Raw genomic sequence first — 16,017 nt, 5'->3', positions numbered from 1 at the left:
TCCCAAAGAAAGGCAATGCCAAAGAATGCTCAAACTATTGCACAATTGCATTCATCTCACCCACTAGTAAAGTAATGCTCAAAATTCTCCAAGCCAAGCTTCAGCAATACGTGAACCATGAAATTCCAGATGTTCAAGCTGGTTTCAGAAATGGCAGAGGAACCAGAGATCAAATTGCCAATATTTGCTGGATCATGGAAAAAGCAAGAGACTTCCAGGAAAACATCTCTTTCTGCTTTATTGACTATGCCAAAGCCTTTGACTGTGTGGATCACAATAAACTGTGGAAAATTCTGAAAGTGATGGGAATACCAGACCACCTGACTTGCCCTTTGAGAAACCTGTATGCAGGTCAGGAAGCAACAGGTAGAACTGGACATGGAACAACAGGCTGGTTCCAAATAGGAAAAGGAGTATGTTAAGGCTATATATTGTCACCCTGCTTATTTAACTTATATACAGAGTACATCATGAGAAACGCTGGGCTGGAAGAAGCACAAGCTGGAATCAAGATTGACAGGAGAAATATCAATAACCTAAGATATGCAGGTGACACCACCCTTATGGCAGAAAGTGATAAAGAACTAAAGAACCTCTTGATTAAAGTGAAAGAGGAGAGTGAAAAAGTTGGCTTAAAGCTCATTATTCAGAAAACTAAGATCATGGCATCTGGTCCCATTGCTTCATGGGAAATAGATGAGGAAACAGTGGAAACAGTGGCAGACTTTATTTTGGGGGCCTCCAAAGAAACAGTGGAAACAGTGGCAGACTTTATTTTTGGGGCCTCCAAAATCACTACAGATGGTGACTGCAGCCATGAAATTAAAAGACACTTACTCCTTGGAAGAAAAGTTATGACCAACCTAGGCAGCATATTAAAAAGCAGAGACATTACTTTGTCAACAAAGGTCCATCTAGTCAAGACTATGGTTTTTCCAGTGGTCATGTATGGATGTGAGAGTTGGACTATAAAGAAGCTGAGCACTGAAGAATTGATGCTTTTGAACTGTGGTGTTGGAGAAGACTCTTGAGAGTTCCTTGGGCTGCAATGAGATCCAACCAGTCCATCCTAAAGGAAATCAGTCCTGAATATTCATTGGAAGGACTGATGTTGAAGCTGAAACTCCAATTCTTTGGCTACCTGATGTGAAGAGTTGATTCATTTGAAAAGACCCTGATGTTGGGAAAGATTGAGGGCAGGAGGAAAAGGGGACGACAGAGGATGTGATGGTTGGATGGCATCACTGACTCAATGGAGATGGGTCTGGGTGGACCCCAGGAGTTGGTGATGGACAGAGAGGCCTGGTGTGCTGTGGTTCATGGGGTTGCAAAGAGTCAGACATGGCTGAGTGCCTGAACTGAAATGACTGACATGAATTAAGTCCCAGTTCAGAGCAAGCAACTCTAGAATGTACTCACCAGATTCCTTAATTAAAAAAGAAATTCATGTGACTCAGGAGAAAGGCTTGATCACAAAGAATAGAAATTATCACCCTAGTCAAAACCCCTAATTGGAACAGTTCACCATAAAAAGCATGGTGCCTGACTTAGATTATAGCCTGCCCAATGGAGTAGCCAATCCAAATCTCTGTGGAAGAGACATTCACATCTCATGAGCTATCTGATATCCTGATCTAGAAGCCCCATCATCTGTTCATTTAAGAAATCTTTGTGAGCAACTGCTATGTGCCTGGTGCTTTTTTGGACAATGAGATTACAGCATTGAATGAAACAGGCAAAAAATATCTTTGTGGATATAGGACAAACAAATACCTAAAAAAGCATATAAACAAATAAGTACAGCAGGCATAACAGTTGATGAAAAGTGCTATGCAAAAAAATAAAGCAAGGGTAGGAAATTAGGAGATCTGATGGTGGGGAGGGAGCAGGGGAGTAAAAAAAGCCAACCTCTATATGCGACCTTCTATCCACAGCCCTCTATCTATGACCTCACTAGGTCAGGAAAAGCCATTCTGAATCTCCAGATAAGTAAACGCACCACGTCACTCTATCATGGAAAAAAATAAACAGAATAAGACTGGAGATAACAAAGAAACAAACGGTATATTACCATTTTTATACCATGTTTTTATGTGAGGGTCCTGATAAGTACTGCAGATATATTAATATTGTATGAGTGTTGTATGTCTTCTAAGTGTTTAAAACATTTACAAGAATATGATAAATTAGACTTTTAATTTCAATTAAATATTTAGAAATTTTAGATTTAATCAGTAATCATTGTTTACATGTTTTCAAAAATGCCACTTGTTAAATTCATGAATTTTTTATGTATTCGTTGTACAAATAGTACATAAAAGAGAGAAATGTTTAAGCTTTTATATATTTTTAAATACTCATTGATTAATAAATTCATAAGATTAACAAATTGAGCACTAAAAAAGCATAACAAGAACGGAGTTGTTCCCTCCAAGAGCAAAAGCCCCTCAAACATATCACACAGGAGAAAACCAAAGCCCATGGAAGTAACTTACCCTCTTCCAAGTTCCATGGCCTGTAAGTGACAAGGCCACCAAGGATTTGAACATGACCTTTACGTTACTAACTTCATAACAATGATATTGAATGCTAAAATCGTGTAGAACAGAACTGGCACAGAATGGGCACTAAATATCTCTCTCATCCTTACCCTAGCCTAAATCAAAGTGCAGGGGTAATCAGAATAATTCGAAATACCACCCAAACACACATAGATACATAGACACACAGACACACACACACACACCACACACACAACATTCAAGCAGTGTGACATATTTCTAATATAGAGCCTCCATCTGGTCTCTTCCCTCCCAGCTCTTACCAGCTCACATCCCTGCAGGATACAAACACTCATCACTTTCACCCATTAAAACAGCTGAGCAGGCAACCTCATCAACATCTTGGTGATGGTGGTAGGCAGTCCACAAAGATGGCTCCCTATAAACCGCATCTTCTTCTATTCACAACCTTAGGTAATCACCTCCTGTTGAACTTGGTCCTCCTGGGACTCACTCACAACCCACAAAACGAGGCAGATTGGACCCTGAAGGTCTTTGAAAGCCAAATTAGAAAAAAGCCTTGCAAACTCTGCTTTGGTCTGTTGGAGCACTCGCTGTGGGGGAAGTAAGCTGCCAAGTAAAAAATGGAACTACCCAGAGACCATCACACTGTGGAAGCAGAGCTGGCCACATGCTGAAGCTGCTGGAGAGAGAGACATGCAACCAGCCCTCAGGTGTTCCAGCTCAGAGCCAAACACGTGGGCTATGAAGCCTTCGGATGCCCCAGCCTCAGTATCCGTCTGCCTGCAACTACCTAGAGGACCTCAACAACAACAAAAATTACCCGGCTGAGCCCATAAACCCCTAGAATGGAGAGAGACCATGATAAATCACTGTTGTAAACCACTCAGTTTTGGACTGGTTTTTACACTGCAATGCATAAACAATGATTATGCAAGTACTCTATTTGGCTTTTTCTCAATGTGTTTTTTAGTTAATAAACACTGTGTTTCCCTAGGTAATAACTATCCATTTCTAAAGTGCAGTCAGCTCTTTTTTTTTCCCTCTATCTATACTGAAAATAGTAATAACATATACTTTATCTAATATTTCAAAATTACCACCTCTCATGATACCCAGACAAAGAATATTTTCTTTCTCCTTTTTCAGGAAATGGTTGAAAATGAACTTAATAATGAACATTTTCCAAGCCACGTTCTACTCCAGAACTCAAGGGAGTTATAAAATCACCCCAAAGTAAGAGGGTGAAATGGCTCAACCTTTAGATTCTGTATATCTTGAGGTCTTTGATTTAAATCATTATTTAAAAAAAATAAAATTACACAGTGCTCTTAATAAAGCATTATTATTTCAGGGAAGAGGATAAAACTTTCCAAATGCAAATGTTTAGCTGGAGTAGAATTTTAAAAGATTCCAAGACATTAGTCAGGAGATGGATTGCTTTCCTATTGCAAGTCTGGGTTACAATATCACTGGAACCAAATTCCTGTCAGATTACTCTTTACTCAAAATGAATGTTTGTAATTACGAAATGAAATAAGTTTTAATTTGAATTGCCTAAAAAGGGGAAACCAAATATTGTGTAATTACAGGAGAAGAAATTTGAGATGGAAAACAAGATAGTGTTATTTACAAGTAAAAAGGCTTTTATGGGATTATGGGGCTTTAATGTGCATATTTGTAGGATTTGGGGTGGCAGAATTTGGAACTAAAATATTTTTCATCAGCGTTTATTTACAGTGTGCATGCAAGAAATGGAATCCCAGACACATCTGATATTGGACTTATTTAAACCTTTTATATCCCTCCTAAATCTGAAAAGACTCAAATGTTAGCCACACATAATGGAAGTAATCGTGGAGTGTGATAAAATAAGTATTTGAAAACCACATGCAACTTTTAGGCTCAAATCCAGAACTATAAAATCCACCTAGAGACATAATGAGCCTGACTCGCCTTCTTGGAGGAGGAAAAGCCGTGAGGGGGTAGGTAGGTCCTTATTCTCCGCGCGCAGCTCAGGGCACCTGAGTGGAGCCCCCAGATGGCTTATATAAGTGCTTTACTGCAAAGGCCGCCCGCAAGCACCAAGTTACTTCTCTGCAGGGCAGCCATGTTTTAGCTTCAACAAATCTGTGACTTCATAGCTATTCTGTCTCTGTCTTCCACTTCTCCCATCCTCTCCTAAAGTCCCACTTCTCACACCCAGAGTCTAGGACTCTAGGGCCAGTATATTTCCCACAGCCTGCACCACTCAGCTTTATAACTCTGTAACTTTTCTGGGGTAAAACCTTCTGTCTGAGGTGGGGACATTAATCTGGTGGGGACAGTTTTATCTACACTAAACCACCCTTCCCAGAGATATTAGCTCCTTACAAGGTATGGCAAAGACAGTCCACAGTTCACCAAAAGTTTGTTCCTCTTCCTTATTGCACAGTGGTAATTGAAAAGTGGTTGGCCAGACAGTCATTCCATTTCCCAGACTTTCAGACACACCCTGGTCAGGTGTGGGTAGTTCTGGCCAATGAAATAGAGACCGAAGTCACAAGTGATACCTGAAGTCTGGCCCATGAACACCTCCCAGTCAGCATTGTCTACAAACTTTTCCTCATTCAGCTGACTACACAGGAGACAATCCCCAGGGTGATTTGATAAACATCCATTAAGCTGGGTTCGGGAGTGAACTCATGGAATAGGGCCATCCCATGTACACACACGGGCTTACCAGATGGCACTAGCGGTAAAAAATCTGCCTGCCATTGCAGGAGATGCAAGAGACCTGGGTTTGACCCCTGGGGTGGGAAGATTCCCCTGGAGAAGGAAATGGCAATCCACTCCAGTATTCTTGCCTGGGAAATCCCATGGACAGAGGAGCCTGGCAGGCTACAGATCACGGGGCTGCAGAGTCAGACACAACTGAGTATGCACGCATGCATTACATACATACACACCCTCTCAATGTGGTTAAATAGGCATGTGTGGGCCCCTCTTTCTCTTTTTTAAACTGCAGTCATAATACCATGAATACTACTTAATCCAAAGGACTCATTAGTAAATGATAAGTTTTGGAACGTGGAAGAAACTTACCAATTCTCTGTGCTTCACCTAGTTTACAAATTACCTACATATAGAACCATTCTGATAGACCTCCAGCAAGAACTTGCCACACTTCAGTCACTTGTGTACAGAGGCCCACGTGGGTTATTTAGAGACTCTACTTTCTGGCTGCCCTCCTGCCCAGGGACTTTCTTCAACCCAGTCCATCACTGTTTACTCTCAGTAGTCACTTCTGAAACTCTGATTTTTTTCCAAAGAGCTTTCCTAGTATTTCAATTTAGAAATTCACTAATTAATAGAAGTCTCCTGTGTCAAGACTTCATCATTTTTTTTTCATTTGTCATTTATTCATTCATTCAAACTCATATCCAATAGCCCAAATACCAAGAATTGTCTTCAGCATTGGCTGGACACACACAGCTACTGCCCACTGATAACAGAAAGTGAAGGAATGGTTGTGAAAACAGATAAGAGTTGTAAAACAACAATCAAAGTAACAGTATGATAATAACCATCATAGCTGAATTTACTGAATACATGCCAAATGCTCTGCTCAGAACTTGGAATTCCTTATTTAATCATCACAGTACCCTCCCCTCATATTACAGATAGAGAAATCAAGGCTTAGAGACTTTAAAAGATGTGATGAAATAGCACAAATATTTACTATCAGAGTTGAGGTTTAAACCATGTTCTGATTCCAAAGTCATTTACTAACTGTGTGCCTTTGGGCAAATTAGTTAAATGCCATAACTCTCCATTTCAAATATGAAATGCCATCTCAGTCACACAGAAGTTTCTGCAAAGAGTTGCTGGGGCAGAGACGTTTACACTCATTGCCCACAGTATACTTTAGGAATACTATGTGTAGAAGTCTGGATTTTTGAACAATTTTCTTGCTTTTGAAAGGGCAGTAGAGGCTGGTGTGTCCAGTCACTTCAGTACTGGCTGACTCTTTGAGACCCTATGGACTGTACCCACCAGGTACCTCTGTCCTTGGGATTTTCCAGGCAAAAATACTTGAGTGGGTTGCCATGCCCTCCTCCAGGGGATCTTCCCAACTGAGGAATCAAACCCACATCTCTTGCATCTCCTGCATTGCAGGTGGGTTCTTTTCCCACTGAGCCACTTGGAAAGCCCCAGAGGCAGGAGGAAGCTTAAATAAATATTTAGAATATTCACATTAAGAGACAATTTTCCAGACAGTGTGTCTTGAAATCTGATTGCCTTCACACTGAGACCCCCAGTGACAGCATCTCAAACTTTATTTTTGCAACCGAAAATAGTTGTGGTGAGATCACTGATCATCAAGTGACACCAGGAACTCCTGGTCCAGGTGCCCATGTGGGCATGACTGCGGGGTCTGTAAAGGTGCAGAGAGAGAGGCAGAAACTCCTGCTTGAGTTTCTGGACTGTGAGAGGTAACCCATTAGGAGCCCACTTGGAACTTGACCTTGCTGCTAAACGCACAGTCTATCAAATATTCAGGTTCAGCCACTGAGTGATAACTGAGCATCATCTGCGGAACGGAGAAGTCCACACTTGGAAGAGACTTGGAGACTGTACTTTAAAAGGAGCCCAGAGAAAGGCTGCCAGACAATGGGGAAGACAGGCAATCCCTGCTGTGGATTGAGGACTAAAGCGCACTTGAGGTCTTCATTTCCCAAATGACAGCTCAAGGTGGGTGGGGTCAATTTCAGCTCCCAGACATCTACCAAGTGAGCACAGAAAAGAGCATAACCAAAACAGCAATATTTGTCAAATGAACATGTAACATCCACTGCTCTCTAAGCAAAGTGGGGTCCGTTCGTGAAAAGGAATTTGTTTTTTTCAGCTGAGTTAGGCTGTAAAATAAGATGGAGACCTACCTAAATTTAATTTTTTTCCTTTACCACTTTTTAGTTGTGTGATGCTGGGCAAGTTTCTAATCCTCTCCAAAACTCAGTTTCCTTGAGTATAAATGTGAATAATAATTATACCTACCTCCCAAGGTAAACAATAAGTAAGCTTCACGTAAAATATTTAAAGTACCTGAAAACTGGTTAATGCCTAGGTAACTTCATGTATTTGTACAGCAGATTTGAGGCAGGAATCAAAGACATGAGTTGCTCTAAAACGACAGTACTCAAAAGTTTGAGTCCTAGGACACCTTTATACTCTTAAAAATTGTTAAGAACCCCAAAGAGCCTCTGTTTACACAGATTGTATCTGTCAACATTTGCCATAGTAGAAATTAAAACTGAAAACACTGAAGTATTTGTAAACTAACACTTAAAAATAATAAATCCAGTATATGTTTGTAAAACATTTTTATGAAAAATAACTATATTTTCCAAATATAATTTAGTGAGAAATTGACATTGTTTTATACTTAACAAAGCTCTTTATTATCTATCTGCCTTAGTAGAATCTGCTGGATTTTCATATCTGCTCCTGCTTTTGATCAATTGTTTTATATAGCTTTCACTAAAGTATATGAAGAAAATCCAGCCTCAGAGAGATGTGTGGTTGGAAAATAGAGGGAAGCCTTTTCATATAATTGTAGATAATCTTCTTTGATGCAGCACCAAAGTTCTATAAGTGGTGGTTTTTTAGAGGCCTGTTGCAATGAAGAACCTAAAACTATATAAATAAACTTACTTCTTGAAGTCTCTTGCACTTTGAATGGGTCTTTCATTTAGGCATGATTTTGTAACATCATGTGTTGGTCACTTGGAAAATATTAGTTCAAATGAATGTTGACACATTTCATTATAGAATGTCACCTCACATCATGTAACTCCTGGGATACTCCAATGTACACTTGAGAGAGGGAGAAAGGGAGTGAAAAAAGCAAGTAGTCACTTAGCATTATTATGGTCTGACCTCACAGACCCCATAAAGGGATCTTAGGGACCAGGGTGTTTCTGAGACCAGTCTTTGAGAATTGTTACTTTAAAGCAACAAAAGAAAAACAACCTGTTTGAGTGAGAAATCTGGGACAATCAAGACTAACAGAATCTGGTGGAAGGTCCTAAGAGAAAACATACCCACCCCCAACCCTTAACCCCACCTCCATCCCACCCCCAGCAAACAGTAGAAAAGCTGAGGGAGTTTAGGGAAGAGATACGTCTAATTGATGTTTTTTAAGGGTTGTTTTTTGTTTTGTTTGTTTTTGGCTTTTAAGAGGGATTTGTTACAAACCATTCTTCTGTCTTCCCTGAGAAAGTTTCAGAAATGAATGTGGTCATACAAGGGAATTCTTGGGCAGGGGATCAAAAAAGATGCTAACTTTTGTGGCCTGGTCTGTGCAGCCCAAGGGAAGCCTTCTTGGACATGGGACCCCAGAGCAAAGATGAAAGGTCTAAGAATTTGCAGAAATACAAGGTGAGGCAGGGTTCAGACATTTGTGGGAAGAGGACTTGCCCTGTCTGGGGAAGTATGAGATTGAGGGGACCTTCTCTGTCAAAATCTGAGTGCCCCCAGCTGACAACTAGGGTGGTGGATTTAAGAGGTCAGCCTGTCCTTCAACTTAGGACAGCGTGCTGGGTCCTCAGCCAGGGAAAAACACTCTTCTCCTACTGCAGGGGAGTGGCTGTAGAAGAGAAATTGAGCCCCCAGTGGATTTTGTCCAGAACAAAGTATCCGTTCAGTTCAGTTCAGTCGCTCAGTGAATCGCAGCACACCAGAACAAAGTATGGACCCACACTATACTCATTACTTTACTTGTATCAACTCATTTAATCTTCACCACACCCCGCAGAGGCAGTTACCATCATTAACACCTTTTTATGAATGAGGAAACTGAGACACAGACAAAAACTCACTCAAAGTGCACTAGTAACTGAAGAAGTTGGAGTTAAAGCCAAGCAGGCTGACTACAGAGAAGAGCCTGGGTGCTTAGCCTCCCCCTGCTTCACTGCCCTCATGCTGCAAAAAGAACCCCAACTGGGAAGAACAGGCCCACACTGCATAAGAAGTATGTTTAAGCAAGCCAAACTCCACTAGGAATTCTAGCTTCCTTCTTTATGAAGTGAGAGGATTGAACCAAGCCATCACTCAGTTCCCTGCAGTCATTAATATTCAATAATGCTTATGGTCCAGATGTAAAACTTCAGTATAAGTAAACTTCATCTTATCTTTGGTGCCATTTCTCCTGAGCAACACAGTTGGGTTTGGGTCATACACAGAAGCCTTTTAGGGAACTCTAGTAAAGAGAACATCACCCTACAGGAATCCCCACTGTCTTCCTCTAGAATTATCCCCCTTTCTTGGGGATTGGCTTGGCCACCAGAACAGAATCCCCATTCCTTATTTGGTGGATCTCTTTAGGATAAGAGAAAGGAAAGCAAAGTTAATTAATTCATGTCAAGGTGTAAATAGATGATGAGCTCCAGAATCTTCTCTTGTTCTTGTTCTATAATGTCAAGTAAAAATATTGTCAAATTTTGGCAGTATGACAAACTTTGATAACATCCCTAAAATCAACAATGCTCATCCCTCTCCAAGACTAAAATGGGTTCCAAGACTAAACTGGATTCCACTGAACTAATCTCATATTTTTTTTGTATGTCATTATATTTAGCTGAGAGCTAGACTCATATCAGTGCTCAAAAAAGTACTTATTTGTTGCCTAAGAAAATAATGGCTGTTTGTGCCTCAAAAAAATTTATTAAGTTAATCTCTGTTGGAATTTATTTAATTCAAATAAGAGATTTTTCAGAATTTTCCTACATGCTCTGAACTGATATCGTCCTAAAGAGAACTAAAGACACATACCAATATTTTGCTTCTCAAATTTCCAAAGGACTTATTAGGATTGAGAATTTCTGGTCTTACCCCAGACTTTTCTGAAATAGAATCTACATTTTGACAAGATGTTCACAGGATTTGTTTGCAAGTTAAAGTTTAAGAATCATGGGAGGAGTTGTTATATTGTGGCAGAGTTGGAGAATCTGCACCTTGATACTTAAGTTTTCCTGAAGAATTTTCTGATTAAATCTTTATTATTTTGCATTTCAGGAGACAATTTAGGCCTGTGTGTGTGTGTGTCTGTGTGTGTATGTGTGTGTGTTATTCGCTCAGTCATGTCTGACTCTTTGAGACTCCATGGACTGTAGCCTGCCAGGCTCTTCCGTCCGTGGGATTCTCCAGGCAAGTGGGTTGCCATGCCCTTCTCCAGGGATCTCTCAAGAGGCCTAGAGGCAAGAATTACACACACACACACACACACACACACACGTATACACACAGACAGGCATTATCTCTGCCTTGCAAGATTTTGCAGTCTAGTGAAGGACAGATACGTAAAAAAGGCAACCACCATCCATTGTGATGAAACAATATTGATAGCAGATACAAGTGTGAGGGAAGGATAGATAAACTTATTGGGTTTAACTGGGGAGTTCAGACAAAGTTTGGGAACACAGATAGCCAAGAACCTTTCCATTTTCAGTCTCAAGGCAAAAACGTATTTCAAAGAGTGACGAGCAAGTGGCACCTGTCGTGTATCACCAGGAACAGAAGTCTAAACACTCTGTCTGCTGCATCTTGGTAAAGAAATCACCAGGACAGCACAACTCACCCAGGTGCTGGAAGGGACAAGGCTTTACTCACACAGAAGGGAAAGAGCAAGATCAGTTCCAAGGTTAGAGAGGGTGCCCCAGGGCTAGCAGTTCCCTCTCGGCTTCAGATGCAGGCTAATTGTCCTGCATGAATCCCTTTTGGGTTGCAGTAACAGGATTCAGTCCCCTCCCTCAAAGAGGACAGATACCATAGTACACTGGCCAGGTGTCACCACGCACATGCTTAAGCAGGAAAAAAGGAACACATGTAGAAACATGGAACCTGAAACAGGGAAAGATATTCCCACACGAGGTGATAGCCCAGCACAGGCTCTGGGGACTTTATCTCCTAGAAAGGAGATGTCCCAAGCTCACAGCCCATTCTCACATTGTGAGGTAAGTAGAGGGTCGAAAGATTACCTGCTTGTGTGCTTGAGACAAACTTCCCCAACATAGAGGCTTAAACCAAAAAAAAAAAATAATAATAATAATCTATTGTTTCATGTAACTAAGCAACCCAGGGCTAGTTGGCTTCAGGTATAGCTATCTCTAGGTGCTGAAATCCAGTCCTCAGAGATCCAGTTTTCTCCATTTCTCGTGCTTCCCTCTGCTTTAGCTTCATTCTTAGACAAGTTCCTTTGGGAGTTTATCACAAAATGTTAAGGCTTAAAATTAATTTTTCAGGCTTCTGAAATTATTTGTAAAACTTTCTATTGGCCTAACGGGTTATACGACCACCTCTGAATCAATCACTATGGGCAACACACCTAGACTTAAATTCCCACTGTACTGTCACTAGCTTGTTTTACTGAGGTGAACCTCAGTAATCTCCGTGACACAGTGGATAATGCTGCATGGTTTGTACTAGTAAGGTCAATGAATGCTCACTAATGGGTAATTTTGGTTATCATCATTATTATAGATCTGTATTCTGAAAGGAATTGACTTCATTGTTCAATATAGGGAATTGCTATTTGTGTTTTCTTTTTTTTTTTTTTTATAATTTTTTTTTTCTAAATTTTTAAAAGAAAATCCATTTTGTGTTTTCTAAACAATCTTCCTGAGTTAAGCCCAACACATAAATGCCCATATATGATCAACACACATCCTGGAAAGAAAGGGCTGCTATCATACCAACTGGCCCAGTGTGTGACAAGAGCCACTGGAAGACACCAAGCCAGGCAGATTTGATTTTAGATAGATTTCTAGATAACAACTCTTTAAGAAAAAAAATTTGAAACTCTCAGAACCACAAAGATTTCAAACATCTTTTGTATATAATTCTATTCATGCCTCCAATTCTGATTTGAATTCTGACTCAACTCCATGGAAAGTTTGGAAAGAAATTTTCTTCCTTTTATTTTTTTTCTTTTTTGGGGGGTAAAGTGAAGTTGCTCAGTCATGTCTGACTCTTTGCGACCCCATGGACTGTAGCCCACTAGGCTCCTCAGTCCGTGGAATTTTCCAGGCAAGAATACTGGAGTGGGTTGCCATTTCCTTCTCCAGGGGATCTTCCCAACCCAGGGATTGAACCTGGGTTTCCTGCACTGCAAGACAGACGCTTTACCATCTGGTAAAGGTACTTTATTGATGGTACATGACAAGGTAGGGCTCCCTAACCCTCGCCTTCCTCAAGAGGTCTGGGATGGAAACTGTGTGGGCCTTGGGAGATTTCTCAGTGTGCTGGAGGATCAAGGTGGGGCAAGGACTCCCCAAGAGTTGAGGACCTCTCTCTTCCTTTCGTGCTCTTGCTAGGGCTGGTGGTCCAGGGACTCTTACTCCTCGGAGGCCATGTAGACCATGAGGTCCATCACTCTGTTGCTATAGCCAAATTCATTGTTGTATCAGGAAATAAGCTTGACAAAGTGGTGATTGAGGGCAATGGCAGCCCCAGCATTGAAGGTAGAAGAGTGAGTATCACTGTTGAAGTCGCAGGAGGCAACCCAGTCCTCAGTGTAGCCCAGAATGCCCTTGAGGCGGCCCTCTGACACCTGCTTCATCACCTTCTTGACCTCATCATACTTGGCAGGTTTCTCCAGGCAGCAGGTCAGATCCACAACCAACATGTTGGGGATGGGGACATGGAAGGACATGCTCATGAGCTTTCCATTCAGCTCAGGGATGACCTTGCCCATGACCTTGGCAATGCCAATAGAAACAGAGATGAGTTTTTGGGCAACCCCTTGGCCATCGCACCACGGTTTCAGAGGAACCATCCATAGTCTTCTGGGTGGCAGTGATGGCATGGACTGTGGTCATGAATCTCTCTACCATGCCAAAATGGCCATGGATGACCTTGGCCAGTGGGGAGGGGGGGAACAAGCAGTTGGTGGTACAGGAGACACTGCTGACAATCTTGAGGAAGTTGTCATAATTCTCATGCTTCACACCCATCACAAACATGGGGGCATCAGCAAAAGGCAAAGATGATGACCCTCTTGGTTCCACCCTTCAAGTGAGCTCCAGCCTTCTCCATGGTAGTGAAGATATGAGTGGACTCCACCACATACTCAGCACCAGCATCACCCCATTTGATGTTGGTGATATTTCACTCTTGGAAAATGGTGATGGCCTTTCCATTGATGATGAGCTTCCCATTCTCAGCCTTGATTGTGCCATGGAAATTGCCATGGATGGAATCATACTGGAACACATAGACCATGTAGTGAAGGTCAATGATGGGGTCACTGATGGCAATGATGACTACTTCACCAGGTTAAAAGCAGCCATAGTGAACAAGTGCCTGATACAGCCAAATCCATTCACTTTGACTTTCACCATCTTCTTTCAGGGATGCATCTTACATAGCATGGACGATGTGGCTCTCTGTCAAATCAGGGAGGAGCAGAGAGCTGCAAAGGATTTTTCTGCTTTGAGGTTAGTGAGATCAGGATCTGGATTTTTATCACTCCATCCATCTTATTTCATTTGTCCAAGTGGAACCAGGTCATTGCATCCCCTTGACACTGTTCCCACTGGGGCTTTCACTGGATAAGCATCCCCCAAAAGGCCCTCCCTGGGCTCTGTTGAATGAGGCCTGGGTAGAAGAGAGGCTATAAAATGATATGTCTTTGAAACTGAGCGGGACCCTGTGAGGTTCCTGGGCACAGAAGCCTTCCTGTGTCCCCATTTTCTTGTTTGTAGGAAATTGGCTTCAGCCTCCATGACTTTCTCTGTGTTCTAAGGGGCAGGTTCAGTTTAGTTCAGTCACTCAGTCATGTCCAACTCTTTGCGACCCCATGGACTGCAGCATGCCAGGCCTCCATGTCCATCACCAACTCCCAGAGTTTACTCAAATTCATGTCCATTGAGTCAGTGATGCCATCAAACCATCTCATCCTCTGTCATCCCCTTCACCTCTTGCCTTCAATCTCTCCCAGCATCAGAGTCTTTTCAAATAAGTCAGCTCTTCGCATCAGGGGGCCAAAGTATTGGAGTTTCAGCTTCAATATCAGTCCTTCCAATGAACACTCAGAACTGATCTCCTTTAAGATGGACTGGTTGGATCTCCTTGCAGTCCAAGGGACTCTCAAGAGTCTCCTCCAATATCACAGTTCAAAAGCATCAATTCTTCGGTGCTCGGCTTTCTTTATATTCCAACTCTCACATTCGTAAGTGACTATTGGAAAAACCGTAGCCTTGACTAGACAGACCTTGGCAAAGTAATGTCTCTGCTTTTTAATATGCTGTCTAGGTTGGTCATAACTTTTCTTCCAAGGAGTAAGCGTCTTTTAATTTCATGGCTGCAGTCACCATCTGCAGTGATTTTGGAGGCCCAAAAAATAAAGTTGGCCACTGTTTCCACTGTTTCCCCATCTATTTGCCATGAAGTAATGGGACTGGATGCCATTATCTTCGTTTTCTGAATGTTGAGCTTTAAGCCAACTTTTTCACTCTACTTTTTCACTTTCTTCAAGAGGCTTTTTAGTTCTTCTTACCACAAGGGTGAGTTCTTCTTACTATAATACTTTCTGCCCTGAGGGTGGTGTTATCTGCATATCTGAGGTTATTGATATTTCTCCCAGAAATCTTAATTCCAGCTTATGCTTCCTCCAGCCCAGCATTTCTGATGATGTACTCTGCATACAAGTTAAATAAGCATGGTGACAATATACAGCCTTGACGTACTCCTTTCCTGATTTGGAACCAGTCTGTTGTTCCACGTCCAGTTCTAACTGTTGCTTTCTGACCTGCATACAGGTTTCTCAAGAGGCAGGACAGGTGGTCTGGTATTCCTATCACTTTCAGAATTTTCCAGTTTGTTGTGATCCACACAGTCAAAGGCTTTGGAATAGTCAATAAAGCAGAAATAGATGTTTCTCTGGAACTCTCTTGCTTTTTTGATGATCCATCGGATGTTGGCAATTTGATCTCTGGTTCCTCTGCCTTTTCTAAAACGAGCTTGAACATCTGCAAGTTCACGGTTCACGTATTGATGAATCCTGGCTTGGAAAATTTTGAGCTTTACTTTACTAGCATGTGAGATGAGTGCAATTGTGCGGTAGTTTGAGCATTCTTTGGCATTGCCTTTCTTTGGGATTAGAATGAAAACTGACCTTTTCCAGTCCTACGGCCACTGCTGAGTTTTCCAAATTTGCTGACATATTAAGTGCAACACTTCCACAGCAGGTTCAAAGAGTTGCTAATCAAAGAAAGGAGGGGATGCAGGAACAAAGGAGCAGCAGTCAAAAACCAATAATGTGGCCTTGGGGCAGCATCCTCATTCCACTTCAGAGGATATACATAGCAATATCATTGAATTCTTCTGTAGAACAAAACCCCCAACAAATGGAAGATGTTAACTACTTGATGAAACATTCTTCATTCCAGAGAGAAGGCCACAGTTTGATAACCTTGAGAACCACAGAAGCTTATCAGGAGAACATCTGAGATCAGAT

General features: G+C 41.6%; 1 pseudogene; it reads right to left on the bottom strand.

Annotated features, from left to right (window-relative positions):
* Nucleotides 1-12,894: 12,894 nt before the first annotated feature.
* On the bottom strand, nt 12,895-13,900 carry LOC105003808 (annotated as a pseudogene).
* Between the last annotated feature and the right edge of the window lie 2,117 nt (nt 13,901-16,017).

Source organism: Bison bison, unplaced genomic scaffold (genome assembly GCF_000754665.1).
Source record: "Bison bison bison isolate TAMUID 2011002044 unplaced genomic scaffold, Bison_UMD1.0 scf7180017864471, whole genome shotgun sequence".
Lineage (NCBI taxonomy): Eukaryota > Metazoa > Chordata > Mammalia > Artiodactyla > Bovidae > Bison > Bison bison.
The sequence above is the reverse complement of the archived record's forward strand: the minus strand, read 5'-3'. Positions and strand labels throughout refer to the sequence as shown.